Raw genomic sequence first — 22,410 nt, 5'->3', positions numbered from 1 at the left:
TAGATAGCATATTGAAAAACAGAGACATTACTTTGCCAACAAAGGTCCATCTAGTCAAGGCTATGGTTTCTCTGGGGTCATGTATGGATGTGAGAAGGCTGAGTGCCCAAGAATTGATGCTTTTGAACTGTGGTGTTGGAGAAGACTCTTGAAAGTCCCTTGGACTTCAAGGAGATCCAACCAGTCCATTCTGAAGGAGATCAGCCCTGGGATTTCTTTGGAAGGAATGATGCTAAAGCTGAACTCCAGTACTTTGGCCACCTCATGCGAAGAGTTGACTCATTGGAAAAGACTCTGACGCTGAGAGGGATTGGGGGCAGGAGGAGAAGGGGACGACAGAGGATGAGATGGCTGGATGGCATCACTGTCTCGATGGACGTGAGTCTGAGTGAACTCCGGAAGTTGGTGATGAACAGGGAAGCCTGGCATGCTGCGAATCATGGGGTCGCAAAGAGTTGGACACGACTGAGTGACTGATCTGATCTGATCTGAGCATCTAGCGGATAGAAGTTAGGATGCTCTTAAACATCCTACGATGCACGGCCCGCACCCCCTACAGCAAACACTGCACAGTACAAATGCCAAGAGTGCCAAATTTGAGAAATTCTGCTCTGGAAGGGAAGTAAGATTCAACTGGCTGCAGGCTCAATGTTCTCTAAGTAAAATGTGCCACCACTTTTAGGAGAACTTAGCAGGGCCGACTTACCCATTAGACACATTAAGACTAGTGCTTATGGTCTGGGATAATTTTTAGAGCACCTAAAAATTTTACTTAAAAGAAAAAAATGTGATTTATCTTCAATTATATCCATGTTTGTATCGATACAGTCACAAAATAAGCTTTTTTTTTTTTTTAATTGAAGAAGCGACCCTGATATGCCTAGGGCCTCAGTGGTCATAATAGCCTCTTCTGACATTAGAATTAGAACATCTCTACCTTCCCAAATGTTGCATCTATCTGCTGTATATCTAGGCTTAAAGAATGCAGTCTTGCTCTGTCTGTTTCCTGCCCAGGTGGTTAGAGCTATAAACATAACTTTTCATCAAGTTCAGTTATCTCAAGGAATCACAGAACATTGTCAGAACTAGAAGAGTGTTTAGAACTCATCTGATCTGGCCACCTCATTTTACAAGATAAGGAAATTGAGGCAGACAGGGGAGATGAACTGACTATAATTACACAGATAATTTGTACCAGAGTCAGAACCTGGAGGATCATCTTTGAGTTCATATTATCAGTTTCCATTTGAGTCTCACATTTGGTTTACATCAGTTTCCTCAGATTAAAGCTCATATTCTTCACTGGGAAACAAACAAACAAGCAAAAAAAATCAAACCCTTAATGCCATTCTTTGTAATTTCTTAACATTTTTTAGTTTTAAAGGCCCTTTAAAATACTATTTCACTTGATCTTTACAATAACTCTATGAGAAGCTGAGAGTTGTTTAGAGAGGAGGCAATTCTTATCATGCCTATTTTTGAGATGCAGAAACTGACACTCAAGCGTCCATGTGACATGTTCTGGATTAGACAGCCCACAAGGGAAGGAATCACAAGGGGTGGAACTTATATTCAAAGTTCTTGACCTCTTTTTCAAGACTGTCTTCTGAGTCATCAGTTTTTGCTTTTTTTTAAATTTTTTGATAGGTCACACGGGTGACTACATCTTACCTGGTAGTCTGTAAATACTTATTAAATGAAAAGCTGATCTGTTCTGTTTCATAGCTGAAATCATGCTTCCAGAAACATAACCCATGTAGTGAAGGTTTGATACGTCACAGAAAGATAATGGTCTTATTCATAAAAGCTTCAGCATAGAATAGGAGGGGAGCTTCCCAGGTGACTCAGAGGTAAAGAACCAGCTTCCAAGGCAGGTGACATGGGTTTGATCACTGGGTTACGGAGATCCCCTGGAGGAGGGAATGGCAAACCCACTCCAGTATTCATGGAAAATTCCATGAATGGAGGAGCCTGGTGGGCTGCAGTCCCTGAGATTGCAGAGTCAGACATCAACTGAGCAATGAGCACCAGCAAAATAGAGTGGAAGATGGGTAGCATTGTAATTTTAGCTCACTTTCATTTAAATAAATCCCATTATAGTTTAGTATTTTCCCCTGTGTCATTTTCATAAGTATGAAAAAATAAGTACAAGTATAAGGAAATAAAATGAAAGATGATAAGGTGTCAAAACTCCAAATTGTCTTGGAATTACTACTTCAAAGAGCCAAATAAACCAGATTACTCTGCTGACTTGTTTGTCTTCCTGCTCTGAATTGCTCTTATCTTCTAGGCTGGGGCCGTTTAACCCTATTTCCAGGCTACAACCTACTGCACACTTGGGAATAAGCCTTGTGCCTGGCCTATAGAGATGAGAAAGGATACAGCCAGCAGTTCAGGGTCTTAGAAGTAAGGCAGTCAGCCTGTTGGGCAGTCTGACCTGGTCCTACACACTGGAGCTGAAGCCTTCATGTCCTTTGTATATAACCCTGCCTTACAGCCAATTCTAGACACTGGGTCTTTGTCTTCATTCATGTATTCATCACAAATGTAGAGTGAACACCTACCATCTGTCCATATCCATTCTCCCAGTTATTTACAAATACATATTGAGCACCTACTAGTTGTTAAGCATACTGTCTGGTGGCTCAGACAGTAAAGAATCGGCCTGCAATGCAGGAGGCCCATGTTCGATCCCTGGGTCAAGAAGATACCCTGGAGAAGGAAGTGGCTACCCATTACAGTATTCTTGCCTGGAGAATCTCATGGACAGAAGAGCCTGGCAGGCTACAGTCCGTGGAGTCTCAAAGAGTCAGACACAACTGAGTGACTAACACTTACACTTTTTCACTGCTGGTGCTGAGAAACCAAGAAAAAAAGGAATAGTCTAGCTTTCTAGAATTTCAAAGTCTATAAAAATGTGTAAGAAATATACCTATAAGTAAACTGACAGCTACAAAATAAGGTGATTAGAACTACAAACAGCATGGACAGAGTCCTCTGAGAATAGATGGTGGGGAATGACTGGGTCTATATAGCGCAATGGGGTGCTCGGAGAAAGCTTTGCAAAAGATGCAAGAAAAAAAAAAAAGATGCGTGGAAGACACTTTTTGGAGTGAAGTAAAAGAACATTCCAGGTGGAGGGAACAGTAAAAGCCAAATCTGACACATGTAAGAGGCCATGTCACTTCTGAGAAAGGTAGAAGTGTTCTAATAACAATGAATCCCGGGGCTGAATGTTTATGATGGTAAAGACAATGGGTTGAGTATTTTATACACATGATTTTATTGAGTCCTCCCTTCTATTTTGAGATTTACCTGCTTCATAGTTGAAGAGGTGCTTGTCAACGTGAGCAAGTGGGTGACCTAAGACTGCATAGCTTGTAAGATGAACCGGTAATTGAGCATTGATATGTCAGTCTCCAAAGCTTCATTCTTAGACCCTGCACTGTGCTGCTCCCCATTTTATTGATGGAGATAAAGGGCCCTGGGGAGGTGTATGCCTTTTCTCAGAATCATGATGGCTATGACAAGTTGAATTTACAATTAGGTCCAGGTTTACGTTCTTTTTGCGACCCTAAACTGTCATTCTGTGAAGGAATTTATTAAAGATATCTCAATATAGAAACAGAAGTATTTCTCCCTACACATTAGAGATGAGAACCCAGCTACTCAGCCCCAAAAACCAGTGTTACCCTTATGGCACAAACAGATATATCAATGCAAATTACCCCAAGTCCATTGCACTGTGTGAAGGGAAACTACCCACCTAGAAGAGTTTCAGGAAAAAATGAAAGGGAAAGGCAAACAATATGCTGATAGAACATGAATTTGAAGGTCTTTGGGGAAGAAATGGAGAAAATAAAGACAATGGATTTCAAGCTGAGGTAGTGGAAGCCCTTGAGAGTGGAAGGAAAATGTAGGCAGGAGCAAGGGAGGTGCAAGATACAAAACAGAGAGCGCGCAGGCGGGGCTGCTCCTGTGGAGAGAAGCGAACAGAACGTGCATCAGTCCAGGCGGCTTTGTGTGAAATCCAGAGGAGAAATAGGGAGGGGTTTTGTGAGAAATTCATTGAGACAAAGCAAAAAGTTGAGACCAAGAGTCCTACGGCGATGGAGCACACACCCCAGTAGAAGAAATGCACGACTTGAGGAAGTGACAGCCTGAGGGAAAAAAGGAGGAACACAAAGGGGAAAAGCTAAGAGGCTTAGAAAGGAAACCTTGAAAATAGACTTGTACAGATACAGAGAAATCACAACTCAGAGTAGGGGCCATGTAATACAAATAGGAAACAAGCCGCTCGGGCGCCAAGCAAAGAGCCGTGGAGATAAACTGAGCATAATAAAGGAGGCAATGTGGATTGAGAAAATAGAAATAACTCATGAAAGGGGCAAGAGACGGTAGCTAACATTTATGGATCATTCGTAATGTGCCCAGGATTTTGCATATGGGCCGTCATTTAATTCTCCTAACAGCCCTATGTTGTCAGCATGTTTAGCGGTAGCGGTAGAGTCCAGATCCAGCAGAGACTGCGTGTCTTGGCTGAGATCACACCTCTGTTAGTACTACTGGTAGGACTGGAATTCTAGAACTGAGGTGTGTGTATGTCCAGAAACACCCTTTCTCCCATATTTCAACCTGCCTCCATCAGGATTGTTGGGTTAAAAACTGGTCAGGGGAGAAGAGCATCGCAAGCTTGGAAACTCTAGTTCACATAGTCTTTGATGTTAAAATACAACCAATGGTAATGTTAAGCTGTATCAAATGATTTACATACCCCCTGGAACACTGAGATCAGTCCATAAATATTGGTTTCTATGATTTTACTTGTGCTTCCAAGGTGATGCTAGTGGTAAACAACCCACCTGCCAAAGCAGGAGACATAAGAAACGTGGGTTCCATCCCTGCATTGGAAAGATCCCTTGAAGGAAGGCATGGCAACCCACTCCAGTATTCTTGCTTGAAGAATCCCATGGACAGAGGAGTCTGGTGTACAGTCCATGAGGTCTCAAAGAGTCAGACACGACTGAAGCAATTTAGCACACACACATGATTTTCCTCAGCCACAGTTGGACCTGGCAAATTGATGTGATTTGTGTGTGTGCAAGAATAGTTAAGTATTTTAAAGTGTATAGAAAAAATGCTACCATTTCTGATCATTTGACTACTGAGAGCTGATTATAAGCATCTCTACTCAATTACATGCTTAGTGACTTAATATTAGTATCTTGAAAACAGTCATGGTGGAAATATTTACACTGAAGAAATTGGCAATCACAGCATCAAGGCTTTCTCTTCCTCACCCCTGTCTCCAGAGAGCTGGTGGTTAAACTTTCAACAGCACACCAACGAATATTCTCCACCTGGGTGGGAAGAGGTATTATCTCAGTTATACAATAGGAAAGGACAAACATATTGTTTTTATTTTTTTTTTAATGAATGTTGTTGTTGTTGTTTAGTAGCTCAGTAGAATGTCTGATTCTTTGTGACCCCATGAATTGCAGTACACCAGGCTTGAGTCCTTCACTATTTCCCAGTGTTGGCTCAGACTCATGTCCATTGAGTCGGTGATGCCATCCAACCATCTCATCCTCTGTCTCCTCATTCTCCTCCTGCCCTCAATCTTTTTCAGCATCAGAGCCTTTTCCAATGAATTGGCTAAGTGACATGCTACATCACTTCAGTCATGTCTGATTCTACAACCCCATTGATTGTCAGTCTCCAGGCTCCTCTGTCCATGGGATTCTCCAGACAAGAATATGGGAGTGGTTAGCCTTGCCCTCCTCCAGCTGATGTTCCCAACCCAGGGGTTGAACCCTTGTTTCTTATGTTTCCTGCATTGGCAGGTAGGTTCTTTACCCCTAGCGACACCTGTTGTTGTTGTTCAGTCGCTCAGTTGTGTCCCACTCTTTGTGGTCCCACGGACTGCAGCACATCAAGCTTCCCTTTTCTTCACCATCTCCCCGAGCTTGCTCAAACTCATGTCCATTGAGTCAGCGATACCATCCAACCATCTCATCCTCTGTCTTCCTCTTCTCTTCCTGCCTTCAATCTTTCCCAGCATCAGGGTCTTTTCTAAAGGGTCGGCTCTTCACATCACGTGGCCAAATTATTGGAGCTTCAGCATCAGTCCTTCAATGAATATTCCAGGTTGGTTTCCTTTAGGATTGACTTGTTTGGTTTCTTTGCAGTCCAAGGGACTCTTAAGAGTCTTCTCCAACACCGCAGTTCAAAAGCATCAATTCTTTGGCACTCAGCCTTCTTCATGGTCCAACTCTCACATTCATACATGACTATGGGAAAAACCATAACTTTGACTAGATGGACCTTTGTTGGCAAAGTAATGTCTCTGCTTTTAAATATGCTGTCTAGTTTGGTCATAGCTTTTCTTCCAAGAAGCAAGTGTCTTTTAATTTCATGGCTGCAGTCACCAACGGAGTGATTTTGGAGCCCAAGAATAAATAACGTCTGTCACTGTTTCTATTGTTTCCCCATCTATGTGCCATGAAATAATGGGAATGGATGCCATGATTCATTGAATGTTGAGTTTTAAGCCAGCTTTTTCACTCTCCCCTTTCACTTTCATCAAGAGACTCTTTAGTTCCTCTTTGATTTCTTCCATAAGAGTGGTATCATCTGTTTATCTGAGGTTATTGATATTTCTCCCAGCAATGTTGATTTCAGTTTATGATTCATCCAGCCTGGCATTTCTCATGATGTACTCTGCATATAAATTAAATAAGCAGGGTGACAATATACAGCCTGCTGTACTCCTTTCCCAATTTGGAACCAGCCCGTTTTTCTACTTCCGATTCTAACTGTTGCTTCTTGACCCACATACAGGTTTCTTAGGAGACAAGTAAGGTGGTCTGGTATTCCCATATCTTTAAGAATTTTCTACAGTTTATTGTGATCCACACAGTCAAAGGCTTTGGCATAGTCAATAAAGCAAAAGTAGATATGTGTTCTCTGCTGAGTTTTCCAACTTTGCTGGCAAATTGAGTGCAGCACTTTAACAGCATCATCTTTTAGGATCTGAAATAGCTCAACTGGAATTCCATCACCTCCACTAGCTTTGTTTGTAGTGATGCTTTGTAGCACCACCTGGGAAGCCCTTTAATGAATGTGCCTTTCCGCAAATCACACACACACAAATACACTTGTAGAAACAAGGTGATTTTCTTGAAATAATAAAACAAAATTTGGAAGAAGATTTTTACTGTCTTAGGAAAAGTAAGGCATTGGAAAGTGGCTAGGTATCACATATGAAGTTGCATTTTAAAACTGGAATTGGACAACGGATATTCAGTGATATTTATGCTACTACCTTCTGGAATCGGAGAAGGCAATGGCACCCCACTCTAGTACTCCTGCCTGGAGAATCCCATGGATGGAGGAGCCTGGTAAGTGGCAGTCCATGTGGTTGCTGAGGGTCGGACACGACTGAGCGACTTCACTTTCACTTTTCACTTTCATGCATTGGAGAAGGAAATGGCAACCCACTCCAGTGTTCTTGCCTGGAGAATCCCAGGGATGGGGAAGCCTGCTGGGCTGCTGTCTATGGGGTCGCAGAGAGTCGGACACGACTGAAGTGACTTAGCATCAACCTTCTGGAATAAACGCCTCAGGCTTTAAACTCTGGCTTGACCATTCACTAGCCATGGGATCCTAGGCCAGTTAATTAACTTCTGTGTTGCAATTTCATCTGTAAAGTGAGGATAGTGCTAATGCTTCTTGGAGGAAGTCAGCAGGACTCTGAGAAGCAACACAGGCCAAGTAATTCACACAGCGCCTGGGCGGTGGAGATCACTCACTAAATGCCGGCTTCCAGGATGACACCAAAACAGAAACCAGGCCGGGAAAATTGGTACAATATATGTGCAAGGGAAAAATAGACACTGTAAGAGTTAGAGAAAATGGTACTTTTTGTTCCTGATTGTTCTAGGGTAATAACTAAATTTGAGGGCTTCTCTGGTGGCTCAGACAGTAAAGAATCCAGTTTCTATGTGGGTGACCTTGGTTCAAACCCTGGGTTGGGAAGATCCCCTGGAGGAGAGCAGGGCAATCCACTCCAGTATTCTTGCCTGGAGAATCCCCATGGACAGAGGAGCCTGGCAGGCTACGGTCCACGGGGTCACAGAGTCAGACACAACTGAGCAACTAAGCATAGAACAGCATGATAACTAAATTTTATCCTTCAGATGTGGGAATATTTGACCCCAACATATAGGAGATGCTTCAGCTCCTCTTAGAGGAGGAGGAGACTGAAAATGTACTGTGAAGTTCTCAGTTTCCTTTCTGTGTTGTGAGGTGGGTGGATGGGTTCTGCCAGTGCTTCTCTGATAAGGATTATCAGAATCACCCTACATGCTGTGTGCTCAGTTGCTAAGTCCAACTCTTTGTGACCCCATGGACTATAGCCCGACAGGCTCCTCTATCCATGGGATTCTCCAGGCAAGAGTACTGGAGTGGCTTGCCATTGCCTTCTCTAGGGGTGTTCCCACCCAGGGGTGGAACCCTTGTCTCATATCTCCTGCAGTGGCAGGCAGGTTCTTTCCCCTTAGTGCCGCCTGCTGTGGTGGTGCTAGGGGAAAAGAGCCCACGCCTGTTGCGTCTCCTTCACTTGTAGGCGGATGGTTTACCACTGTGCCACCTCGGAAGCCGTATCCGCACCTTACACGGAAACACTGAGCTTGAGGAAGACAAGGTGACTGTTTCAAGATCATGTAGGCACATAGTGGTAAAATTCAGGATTCACACCCGGGCTGGCCTGTCTCTAAATCTCAGGAGCCTTGAACCATATGATGGAAATCCAGACAAGCAAAGAAAAAGGTGAAAAAGCAGTCATTTGCCGAGGAAGACCATGTAGATTAAAAAAGAAGAGAGGAAGGAAAAAAAACCCAGAAACACACACATACACAGAGGAGCCTGTTCCAGTGCTTATTACAGTCTAAGCTGGCCTCTCCCGCTGTCCGCTGGCTAATATATTCTGCAGTGAGTTTCAGGGATCTGGGAGAGAATGACATGTCAGCTCATAGGAAGTAAATGATAGCGAGATTACCCACAATCCTACCTTCCTCTTTGCAACCCTCCAAGGGACTAAGAGGCCTATATATACCTTTTCTTTTTTTCTGAAAAGTTTCTTTCCTTTTGTAACCACTGACCTAGATTGTGTCTCTTTTCCCTCTAGTGTTTGGCCAAATGCAACGGGAGCCATGACAAGACTGAGCCTTTGCAGTGGGATACAAAAATAATAATAAAAATAAAGTTGGGCATGTTACATTTACATTCAGAAAGGCCTCCCGTCTCTTACACTTGGGGCCTTTGCTCAAATTAAATTACTGCCTGCCTGTTGTCACTGGTGCTCTCTATGTATCTAGTGCTTGGCTGCTGAGCCGAGTGAGTAGGGCCTACGTTGGCAGGTCACACCACAGGAGACATCACTGCTGCTGCCTTCTCCCCAAAAGAGCAGACTCTGTTTCTGGCCCTGACTGTTCCCCTCTGTGCTTTGTGAGATGGAGCTTGAAGGGGCCAAGGATTCTGTGGCTCCTAAACTTTTTGTTTCTTCTGTAACACGACCAGGATTGTCTTTGACATGCGTCAGAGCAGTTGAGGTTAGGACCTTCATGTTCTCTGGATTGGTCTTTGGCTTCCATCTTTTGCCTTTTAGCCCATCTGCCACACCACCCCCTGAGTTGGCAGAACTAAAGCTCATGTCTGAGCTTATCCCTTCCTAGAGTACAGAGTCTCACCATTTCCCAGTATCTTAAGCAATTTCAAGTCCTTCAGATCTGGTCCCCTGCAACCTTTCCAGCTTTCTCTCTCTCTCTCTCTCTCTCTCTCTCTCTCTTTTTCAATCTATATTTTTATCACTAGAAATAATTATAATAATAGGTATCACATATTGATGGGCTTCCCTGGTGGCTCAGATGGTAAAATATCTGCCTGTAATGCAGAATACTTGGGTTTGATTCCTGGGTTGGGACGATCCCCTGGAGAAGGGAATGGCTACCCACTCCAGTATTCTTGCCTGGAGAATCCCATGGACAGAGGAGCCTGTTGGGTTACAGTCCACGGGGTCACAAAGAGTCAGACGTGATGGAGGGACTAACAGTTTCACTTTCATCACATATTGAAGACTTACTATGTGAGGGTGTGCTACTCACTTTCTCTTCATTATATCCGTCTATTTTATCCCATTGTAATTCTCTGCGGCAAGTAGTTTCACTGTCCTCATTTCCCAAGCCAGATGCTGAGACTTAGGAACAGAAGAGTTCTGTAACCTGCCCCGGGTCACACAGCTTCTATGTGGTGGATTTAGGTCTGTCTGTCACGAAACCACCCACTTTTTTTTTTCTTTTCCTCTGCTGTGATTTTATTTGCAAATATATTGGATTTATAGATTATTATGGGGAGAATTGACATCTTGAAAACACTGGATTTTTTTTTAATTGGGGCATAATTCCTTTACAATGCCATGTTATTTTCTGCTGTAGAGCAAAATGAATCAGTTATGCATATATATATATACATCCACTCTTTTTTGGATTTCCTTCCCATTTAGGTCACGACATTGGAAAAGACTCTGATGCTGGGAGGGATTGGGGGCAGGAGGAGAAGGGGACGACAGAGGATGAGATGGCTGGATGGCATCACTGTCTCGATGGACGTGAGTCTGAGTGAACTCCGGGAGATGGTGTTGGACAGGGAGGCCTGGCGTGCTGCGATTCATGGGGTCACAAAGAGTCGGACACGACTGAGCGACTGATTTGATCTGATCTGAGAAGCATTAAGTAGGATTTCCTGTGCTATACAGGAGGCCAAATCACCCACTCTTAATCACTAATATGCATTATGTATATCATGCTGCAGTGTAACCCACAAGTTCACAACCCTCTCTCTCTCAACTAACTCAGCCACTTGGACAGTTGGAGAGTAGTGCTTTTGTTCACTGTTCTCACCCCTAGCTGTAACAGACGTGGCAGATACCAGAAAACGTTTTCTAAACTGTATTCTATTCTATCCCATCTCCTAGTGGTGGATAGAGGCATGAAGAGAACTACTCTCTAGATCCAGACTAGTTCAAATTGCTTTCCTGTGGTCTGGATTTGCCATGATCTGGGGCAGAGTTGTTAGATGCTCTGTGACTTACTTTCCTACGTGTGTAATGCGACTCGAGTGCAAAGTAAATGAGTAACTTCCCTGCAGGCTGTTAAAGAATGCCAGGCATAGAGGAAGTTCTCCACAAAGGTAAGCCTTAGTTCTCCGTTGGCTGCCTGCCGACCCACAGCACTCTGCGGGCACCTTTAGGAATACGCCCATCAGGCTCTGCTTCCCCTCTACTCGGCTAGACCTTGGCCCTCCTGGCTTTGGGTGTCATACTTTTATTTGGGTTTTTATATCACTCACCTTCAGGGTCTGGCAGGTAGTGTGAGTTCAGTAAAGGTTTTCGAATGAGTAAGCACAGAATTGTGGAATTATGTCCATTCTGCCATCCCGGCTACAGGATACTAGAAGGCTACCCGACAAAGATTCTCAGTAGCCTTCTCCAGTATTCACACCTGTCAGAACTACATTCAACGGTGTGCCGAGGCCACGTTCAACAGCAAGTTACTGAAACTGGCCACGTGGGCGACTGCAGGAACCAGGTGCTGGACACTGCTGAGTGCCCAACAGGCATCAGCCCAGTTCATGTGAACACGTTATGGTAAGTAGCCCAGTGTACTGGAGACAGACTGGTGAGCAACACAGACAAATAATATTCTTCATGGAGATGGCAGAGGAGAGAACCTCTGCATCCATTGTTCGGCCTCTCCTACCACCTGGAGACCTCAGTCAGTGTCTTGGAGAAGGCCAAACAGGCAAGCTAGAAAAAGGTTCTGCAGGACGCTTCTCCCACAATGGTGTCCATGCCCCTGGACAAAGTCTTTCTGTTCCAGGCCAGCCAGGAGACCCTTGAGCAAAGGGCAGGGTCTGGCTCCACATGCCCTTCTGGACAAGACTTTATTTCTCACCCCAGTGCCTGTAAAGCACCAACTCTCAGCATTTTTTTCCGTATCACAGGTGAAAATGATGGACATAGTCTTATGCATAGGGAAGTAGATTGGGGCTCAATTTAAATATTTCTATTTATATATCTGTCAACAGAGTTGTCAAACAATGAAATGAGACACTTGGGGGAATAATCAACCCCATCATTGCAGTTTTGAGCGTAATCTGAGCAACCATGAATAATAGATATTTGAGAAATGGATTTGAGAGCCCAGTCTTGGTGATCAGGCACACGTGATTCCAGCCTTACCACTTACTAGCTGTAATTCACGAGCTACATGACTTGGAAGAATCAGTTTCGCCTCCTTAACCCTCAGTTTCCTCTCTGCACAATGAGGATTATGAAACCACCTACGTCAGAGGGTCGTTGGGAACATCGAATGAACGTCATGGTACGTGTAAAACACCCAGCATGGTCCCTGGCACATGGTAACTACTCAGTCCCTGCTTTGTTAGTCTAAGTGGAATTAAGTTTTTTTTTTTTTTTAATTAGTGTGGTTCTAACAGGGACCTAGTGTATAGCACAGGGAACTCTCCTTAAGGTTATGCGGCAGCCTGGATGGGAGGGGATTTGAGTGAGAATGCATGCATGGATATGTGTGGCTGAGTCTCTCTGCTGTCCACTATCACAGCATTGTTAACTGGCTATGCATGCTAAGTCACTTCAGTCATATTTACTCTGGGACCCTGCAGACTATAGCCCTCCACGCTCCTCTGTCCATGGGATCCTCCAGGCAAGAATACTGGAGTGAGTTGTCATGCCCCCCTCCAGGGGAATCTTCCCATCGTAGAAATCAAACCCACATCTCTTACATCTCTTGCATTGGCAGGTGGGTTCTTTACCACTAACACCACCTGAGAAGCTCCTACTCCAATACAAAATTTAAAAAAAATTTTTTTTAATAAAATGAAGAGAAAAAATTAGTGTGTTTTTTATTCTTATTTTAGGGTAGAGGAAGGAATTTCTGCACTAGATAGAGTGTTGCACAAAAGTTTTAGAGCAGAGAAGAAAGAAAGTGAAAGAGAGAGGAAGGAGGAGAGAAGGAAGGAAGAAAAAAAAATAAAGCTAAAACTTTTAACAAGACCCCCAAACATAAAACAGATTGAAGTAGAATCGCTTCAGTTAATCCACCCTCATGAGTTTCCCCCCTCTCCCTGCACCTCTGTCCTTTGAATGGTTGTCAGTAGGGGCAGCATTCCTATCGTTGTACGATTGCTACAGCCCCCACGACAGCAGTGATGTGTCCTTCAGGAACAGTCAACGTGGTGCCGGGGGGTCAGGCGGCTCTGACTTAAATCTAGGCCAGGCCTCTCACCGTTCCTGCGACATCAGAAGAGGAGGCCACAGAGAGAGGCCAGAGAGCCCGTGCCCAAGTCTGCCGTACTCATCATGGGCCCTGTCACACAGAAGGGCTCTTCAGAAGACTTTTTTTGTTCTGGTGTTTCACAGTCTGTCTCTACCGCCCGACTGGCATCTCCTTGAGGGTGTGAGTCAGCTGTCTCTTCTCTGTGTACCTTTCCACCCTCCGCTATAACACTTTGCAGTCAATGAATGTTTCTCTGGTTGCTGGCCCGATAGCTGCTGATTTCTAGGTGATGGGCTTCTTTTCAACTGGATTGTCTCCCAGAGAAGCAAAACTGCCTCGTCATGAATCTTTGACTCTTCATCATAAAAATAGGGGAAGGAAAGATTACATAACCGTGTTCTACAATTGAAAACAATTTTACAGCCAGTGACACACTCCCTTTCCAACGGTGGCCTGCCCAATGTTGCAACATTCCAGAATGTCCTCTTGTTTCTTGAAAGGGAGGGTGGGGTCATGCCAATTCCCGGAAAGTACCTAAAGCAAACCAAAGAACAGGTTACATTACCTCGAGTCTAAATTTTAACTTCACAGTGTCATGCAGGAAGTTTATAGCAACATCAGGAGGAGAACCCGGGCCTTCTAAACTCCAGGAACTGCAATCCAGTGAACTTATCACTAAATTACTGGGCTTTCAATCTGTTTGTATTCTCCCTGTCTCTTAACAAAAGCAGACACCAAAATTTAGTATTTTGAGTGATTAAGTTCCTTGCTCTTTGCTTGTATTAGCTCATTTAATACATTGTCCTTAACTGAGAGGTGGTTAATGAAGCTAATGGTTAATGCCTTTGCCATGGTCTGCTGCTGCTGATTAACTCTGGGCGTCTACACAGTGAACTCGTGCTAGTATTTCCTTTCCCCAACTTTGCGCTATAGCTGTGTTCTTCTACCTGCTGTTTCCCAGATTTAAGCTTTGCCTTCATGCTTTTCTCTTGTCTAAGAATTCCCCTCTGTCATCTTCACCAGGCTCCACCTGCACAGCTATTCTTTTAAAATTTCCAGCTCAAACAGCACCTCTTCTGTAAAGCCTTCCTTGACTGCTTCTGAGCAGAACAACCCAGTTCCAATGTTGGCATAACTCTGTGTGTGCGTGTGAATCATCTATTGCTATTAATACACATCTCTTCACCAAAATGAATCTGAATGCCGCAGTGTTGGGAGCATGTCTTGGTGGTTTATTCCTGTTCCCTCATGCGTCCTGCAGTGTGCTAACAATCATGTAGCTTCTCCATGAGTGTTAGATGGAAGGATAAGTAAAAGAGAAAACCTTCAAGAAGAAAAAGGAGAGCAAGAGCTTTACTTCAATTAATTAAACTGCCAACAAATCTGAGAGGCAGGTATTGGTATCCTCATTTTCCTGCTGGGCAGGCAAGACAGATACTATAACAGCATCAGAGCAGAGATCTGTCTGATTCCCAACCTGGCATTCCCTTCTTTCTTTCAGAAGAAGAAAAGGCACGTTCTTGGGAAATGCAGTTGGCCTTATCACGTGCAGAAGTGGTTAATGGAGATCAGAGAAAGAAGGGAAGGAAAAGAACAAAGGAAGAAAGCACATCAAAAATGAAGGAAAGTAAAATATTGTCAGGTCAAGGAAGAGAGGAGACACGATTTCCCAGGTAGAAACCAGCTTAGCACCAGTAAGAAGGTGCAAAGCAAGAAAGATTGTGGTGACATTTAGGCAGGCTAGAATGACAACGCAATTGAACCCCAGATAATTGGGCAAGTTTTCTTCAAAACTGTTTTGAGAGCCAGAAAAGAGTGAAGGGCAAAGACAGGGGCCTGCATCAGGCAAATGAAAAAGAATGATTTAAAGGTGGATGTCATGGCTCAGGAAGGGGACGGCTTGACCTCACTGTTTGAGAAGGGAAGTGCCCGGGAGGTCTGGCAGCCTGACCAGTACATCTTCGGTGGCTGTTTCTGGTGGCATATGGCTGAGGGATGATGGCAGCCCCACAGTGATAGAAGGATGGTCACGGATGGCATTTTAAGAGAGAGAGTGGGACACAGAAAGGAGCCAAAGGCCTCCACAATTACCAGTTGCCAATTGTGAAATTTATGCAGAGTGTTTACTCTTAACTGGTGAGAATTCACAGATGGTGAGAGGCACCGGGGGTCAGACAGTGCCCCCACAGCTAACTGCTTAGGAACCTATGAGATATCACTTTAAATGTCAAGTATGGGAAAGGAAAGGATAATTGCAAGCATTATAGTGTGAGAAAGGGCTTGGGCTTAGACATACTGTAGTTTTCTCCTTAAGATAATTCATAATAGCCAAGTACCCACATTGCTAAAATTTAAAAGAATCTTACAAAGGTGACATGGATTAATTTAAAAGACTTTTGAATGTGTAGGCAAGTCAGGGCTTCTCTGGTGGCTCAGCAGTAAAGAATCCACCTACTAATGCAGGAGACATAGGTTCGATCCCCAGGTGGGGAAGATCACCTGGAGAAGGAAATGGCAACTCACTCCAGTATTCTTGCATGGAGAATCCCATGGACAGAGGAGCCTTGCAGGCTGCCTCCCAGGGTGGGTCACAAAAGAGTCGGACACAACTTAGCAACTAAACAACAACAGGTAAGCTGCATTTGGGGGGTTATACAATTGGGCAGAAAAGGATCCTTTCTTTCAAAAAGTTTTGCATCCAGAATGATACCGCTCCCATGTACTAGTATTTCCCTAAAATGACCGAGTGACTGAACTGAGCTGAAAATGTCTTGAATCTTCTATTCGTCTTGATTCTCATATCTGTCATAGAAGTGAGTCCATAAACCGTCCACTCCCCAAAGAAACAGAGATCAAGACACAAAGAGATCAGTGACTGTTAAGCAAGAGTGGAGGAGGCACTTTGCCATCCCATTGTCTTAACCCCTGTTTCCTTAATCGTTCTCTGACCCTCAGCCCGATTGATAGCTGAATCTTTTCCAGAAAAGAGGGAGAGCGGGCAAAAACATAAATGCATAAATAAAGCTGCTTAATGACTGTGTCCCATTTTTATACAGTGTCAGGAGTTTTGAAATGCCAGAATCACATGTTAAGGATGCTGGAACATCTGCATGATAGAGTTACACCCCTAATCACAGAATAGAGTTGCTGGAGAGGACATTTACTCCAACCCCTGCATTTTCTAGATAAGGAAATAGTCCTGGAGAAGTGAGCACTCTGGGATGTCAGAAAGCTGGCCTGACTCTCAGCGGCCGTTTGGTTCATTGCTTTCCAATAGGCAATCTTTTTCCTGGCACTTGAAATGTTTTTCCCCACATCTGCATATCTCTTGTATTACTCATTCTGTTCTGTTTTCTTTTTCCCCTAAAAAGGCCCACAATATAAACTTACATATATATGTTAAGAGATCATATTCCTTACTGTTTACCAACCTTATTACAAATAGAAAATAGCCATGAAAATATATGCATAATCACTGAAGTGAATACATTCATCAGTTATCTACATAAAACCATATATATATTTTTTTTTCATCAACGTATCATGCTTTGGTAAATGCTGATTCAGCCCATGTGTCCCATTTTACAGGCAAGAAATTCGAGTCCAGAGAGGCGTTTTGACCTATGCATCTACTGTCTCTGTTCACTTATCTGATCTCAGTATGTACTATTCTTGTAACCAGCAAAAACATCCCCTGCTTCTTGTGGTGTTCGGATATTATACCTGGACAAGACACTGAGACTACAGTCAGTCCAACCAAAGATGACGTGTAGAAGGTATTCAGCGGGATGAGGCCGTGAGCTGAACAGTCAGAGATTTATCTTAAGCATTTAATCTCAAAACTGCTCCTCACAAGGAAGTTTTTATAGCAAGTATTTCCCTCTGGAGAGCAGTAGACCCCTCCAGAAATTCAGGATTGCAAGGGTAAAGGTCAAATCTATTGAATATCAACCTTCAATGCCCACTGCTCCCCTGCCCCCACCAATACCAGAAAGAGGATTCTGGGAAGGTTGATAATGGCCCAGCAAGTTTTTTTCCCAGGAGATACTGGTGTTTCAAAGAGAAAATCTTTTTTTGGAATCTGAGAGTTAATGGCAAGCTGAACAGTCAGTTTGCAAAAGTGGAGCTGACAAGTTTTATTTTGATTTATTTGCAATGAAAAGTCAGAAAAATAAAATTAGCAGGAGATGCCTCAGAGTTCAGGGCAGACCATGACGTTTTTCTGGTATAAGTTTATGCTAGGATTTGGCTACCTTGGAGCATGAAGAAAGGAAACTGGCAACACACAAGGAGGAACTAGGAGAATGAAAAACTTGCTGAAGTCACAATGTCTAAATGGATATTGTGAGTTCAAAATCAAACAGGCCAGGCTAGTGTCCCAGTGAGTCTGGTCTGGGGGAATTGAGAAAAAGCAAATTTACAGTGTGAAAGAAAGAGAAATTTTCTGACCAACAGGGATGTTTTCTTTTCTTTAACAAGAAGGATCACATATTTCATTCTGTTGACCTTGCCTTGGCTGTTATGAATCTTAGCAATAAATCTCAAGGACAAAACTAGTAATCATACTAAATGTAGGGTATTATCCTCCATTTTCTATTGTAACGATGATTCTCAAATCTGTCAGTGCATTAAAAATCACTGGGGGAATATTTCAAAATGCAGATTCCTTAGGCTCAACCTCTGATACTAAATCAGAATTTCCATCAATAAGGATGAAAAAAAAAAATAAGGATGATACACAAAGCTAGAAAAATAGTTAGAAATATATAATTAAAGGCCTCAAGTGATTCTTAAGCCAAGCACTGTTTTAAAAGTCAGAGTCAATAAGCTTTATCATCTTGATATTTGCATTTTTAATAGTTCTGTTGCAAGCGTCTCAATTGTAAGCTACCCAGAGTCCTTGGTGAAAACATACTGAGTGCAAGTGAAGGGCAGGGGAAGAGGCTGGAAGAAGAGAGAACAGACGAGAAAGAGAGAAGCCTGGAGACACGGGAAGACACGGTGGATTGAGCGGCTTAATCTAACTTTAGTATCTTGGAACAGACAAGGCTTGTCTAACCTTTGGAGAGAGACTTCTGTTACTCATCTAAGAAATAAAGCTTGCCTAGGGACTTTATAGAGAAGTTCAGAGTCTCTCAAACTTTTTCATATAGTCCTCCCTTATTGGAAACTTCTTGTTTCCATATAATGGCTCCTAAGAGGCATTATATGGAAATAGGAAGTTTCTTATTTCATTCCTTTTTGAGGAAGTGGGAATACCAAGGAAGAGTCTAGGGAAGAAGATGCGACTAAGTCCCACAGAGAAGGTGGGCCATGGGACTGTAGGCCCCAGCTGGCTCTGGGAAGTGGTAGTTGCCTTAGTCGCTCAGTCATGTCTGACTCTTTGGGACCCCATGGACTGTAACCTGCCAGGCTCCTCTGTCCATGGGATTCTCCAGGCAAGAATACTGGAGTGGGTTGCCATGCCCTCCTCCAGGGGATCTTCCTGACCCAGGGATCAAACCCGGGTCTCCTGCACTGCAGGCAGATTCTTTACTGCCTGATCTACAGGGAAGTCCCAATGGAGACACAGAGTTCCAGGGAAGAGCGGATAAAAACTAGGCTGGGTTATTTCAGGTCAGTCCTGTCTTAACGTGGCTCATGGGAGATGGGATGCTGTTAGTGTGAGACAAGAGCTCAAATTGGCAACTGACTGGTTTTGATTTAATTACATAGCAAGATAGTTTCTTAAGAGCACACATCACCAGCCTTTCTCCTAAACATGGGTTTAATTTTCAACAAAACACTTCTCACGTAAACAACATGTCGTTTCTAAACCCTTATTGCCATTCCCAGAACTGCTTGCAGCCTTTCAGAAACCCATTATTTTATAATTATAATCAAGACTATTAGGACAGGACAATTTGTGCCAAAAGCACATTTACACTCAGAATTGTCACTTAGCACTGCCACCAGGGGGTATCATATCTATTTCTGTAGAAATCAAGGAGAGTAGCTGGCACTGCCTTAGAAACTTACAGTTTTTAGATGGCATGGGAGGTACTGACCTTGTCTAAATTATTCTCCAATCAGCCCTCTGAATACCCCTGGTGTAATAGCTGTTACTTGATTGAAAGAATGCGGCCCTGGGAATCAAGCCAACTTGGATTCGCATCCTAATTTTCCTCCTTCCCACTAGATGATTCACTTTGGATCTCAGTTTCTTCCTCTGAAAAATGGCAAAACTATCAGGACTTGCCCGTTTAATTTTAACAGTTAAGTGAATTAGTACACAGACTGGAACAGTCCCAGGAATATACCAAAAGTTTAAGTTTCCAAATATTAGTTATTATTGGGATTAATGCATAGAAGCTGTGTGACCTTGGACATGTTACTCATCCTCTCTAGGCACACCTTTCCTCTTAGTCATAGTGAGGAAACTGTACCTAACTCACAGAGTAGCGGAAGCAGTCAGATATGAGTACATGATGCTCAACATAAATATTTGGTTCCTTTTGGTCAGCTGTTTATTCCACATGCTTCACTATGAGCTGAAAGCCTCCGTGAGTTCCATAAAGGAACCCAGGGCATGTGGTCTTATTCCAGCCATCTGGAGGGCCTTTAGCTTTGGAATTTCCCCGTAACTTCTGTGCTCAGTCACAGGTCTGTGATTTCCATCAGGAAGTCAGACTGACTAGAAAAATGATACAGCAACCTAAATGGGTTGTTTACAGGAAAGGCATGGTCTGGTGGACCTGATTAGTCCATTTTTTTAAAATCTGTCATTATGTGTATCCTTTTTATTTTTAAAATTAGTCCAATAGCTTTATTGAAAGAGGAGGGCAGAGCCTCTCTCCCCTCTGTGGTCCTAGCACGGTTGGCCTTAGGCTCTGAGCATCCAGGCATCCTGTAGCCCAAGAGGCATCATGTGTGTCTTTAATTTACTTTTTGACAGGGTCCTATGGCTGTAGTAGTAACATGGATGAGTGACAATAGCAATAATCCTTTTTGGTCAATACTAATCAAAATTGTGATGATGACATAGGAGGTTTTATGCACTTTTGTGGGAGGAGGGTGTACTTTGCATAGGACAGTGTTGAATACAGTACTGGCGATGGAGTGAAGTAGTCTTAGATCCTAACCTCAGAACTGCCCTTCATTAACAAGTGACCTTGGGCACTTTACAGAATGAAGTGTCAGTCTCCTCATCTATCAGCTGGAAATAATTAGTGTCTTTCTAATTAATTGATATGACAAAGTAAATGAGATAGTATCTAAAAGGCCCTTGCACAGAATAATTGCTCAGTTGGAGGTAACTATTGTTATTTTTATTAGCATTGTCATAATAGCTTTTGAACTGTGGTGTTGGAGAAGATTCTTGAGAGTCCCTTGGACTGGAAAGAGATCCAACCAGTCCATCCTAAGGGAGATCAGTCCTGAGTGTTCATTGGAAGGACTGATGTTGAAGCTAAAGTTCCAAAACTTTGGCCACCTGATGCGAAGAGCTGACTCATTTGAAAAGACCCTGATGCTGGGAAAGATTGAGGGCAGGAGGAGAAGGGGACGACAGAGGAAGAGATGGTTGGATGACATCACCAACTCAATGGATATGGGTTTTGGTGAACTCCGGGAGTTGGTGATGGACAGGAAGGCCTGGCGTGCTGCAGTCCATGGGGTCACAAAGAGTCAAACATGACTGAGCAACTGAACTGAACTAAATAGTCCAATAAAGTCTGCCAAGAAGATAGTGTCACCCGCATTTTATGTATGGAAATCTGAGCTTTCAGACACTTGAATGAATTTCCCAGAATCACACAAGTAAATGACGAGCCCGGGCCAGATCTTGGTTTCTACTCCCCCAGGAAGTTCACCATCCACGGAATCAGGATTCTGTTCTGATGAACAGGGTCTGGCTTTTGCCTCTTTTTAAATCCTAGCAGTGATATCTGATAATTCAGTGTGTTTTTCAGAATGAGGACCCTGCCATCTCTTTCCATTCTCCCTTCCTGAAGGTCGAATCCCTGAGTATGAGCCTCCTAGACACTTTGAAAGTTCCAGGTTTCTAAGTCAGCTTCAGGCCAGGCTTGGAATCTTTATCACTTAAAAACAAATTTTGCTTATGTATTTATTTTTGGTGGTGCCGGGTCTAAGTTGCTGCCTGCAGGCTCTCTCTTGTGGCAGTGAATGGGGGCTACGCTGTAGTTCTGGCACACGGGCTTCTCATCCTGGCGGCTCTCTTGTTGTGGCTCGTGGCTGTGGGGCCTCTGGGCCCAGCAGTTGTGGCACACGGGCTGAGTTGCCCCACAGCATGTGGAATCTTCCTAGACCAGGGATCGAACCCATGTCCCCTGAATTAGCAGATGGATTCTTAACACCTGGACCACCAGGAAAGTCCTCTTTCTCATTCTTAAGATAGCCCCTTCAAGCAGGTAAATTTAGAGCTGTGCCCCATCTCCCTTGCCCTCTCTAGTTTATCTCTGTAGTCATGCCAGAGTATCAGAGAGGTTTACCCTTCCTATTCAAGGAAACAAAGTGAAATTAGAGAGTTTAAGAAACTCATCCAAAATAATATCGTAAAGGTGCAGCAGGACCAGGGTTCAAACCCGTCTGTATGCATCTGTTAGACTAGCAACCACATAAACAAGCCCAAACAATTTTTTTTTAAACCTGCTCCACCCCATATTTAGCAATAATGGCTAGAATATTCCCTTGGAAGAAAATGAAAGCCAAATTTTCTAGCCACTCATGATTTTCATAGCATCTGTATTCTTCATTTAGCAAAATAGACTATTGACATACTAGTTACTAGGCTGACATTTCTAAGCCCAAATTATCAGTTATTTGCGCCTCTCATTAAACAACCTAAAAGAAGTGAGACTCATGGTGCCGCTAGGAAAATTAGTCCAAGGGGCATGCTTTGTTGCTCCTCCTCCTCCTGACAGTCCAACTGAAATCCTGTGTTAGCGTGTATTGCTAAAGTTGATGTACTCAGACTATACCAGATCAATCTCCTTATTGCATTGATTTCCAGTAACACATCCCTGCCATTTAATGAAGGAACAGAAGGGAATAGCCT

The 22,410-nt window shown here is 43.4% G+C and overlaps 1 long non-coding RNA gene across 1 annotated transcript; it reads right to left on the bottom strand.

The window, feature by feature from the left end:
- Positions 1–12,956: 12,956 nt before the first annotated feature.
- LOC112583990 lies at positions 12,957–20,758 on the bottom strand. The gene is made up of 2 exons (XR_003108359.2): positions 19,403–20,758; positions 12,957–13,889 (listed from the first exon to the last, which is right to left on the bottom strand). It is a non-coding gene; the product is annotated as an uncharacterized LOC112583990 (long non-coding RNA).
- Positions 20,759–22,410: the final 1,652 nt, after the last annotated feature.

This window comes from Bubalus bubalis, chromosome 3 (genome assembly GCF_019923935.1).
Source record: "Bubalus bubalis isolate 160015118507 breed Murrah chromosome 3, NDDB_SH_1, whole genome shotgun sequence".
Classification (NCBI taxonomy): domain Eukaryota; kingdom Metazoa; phylum Chordata; class Mammalia; order Artiodactyla; family Bovidae; genus Bubalus; species Bubalus bubalis.
This window is presented reverse-complemented; position numbering and strand designations above follow the sequence as displayed.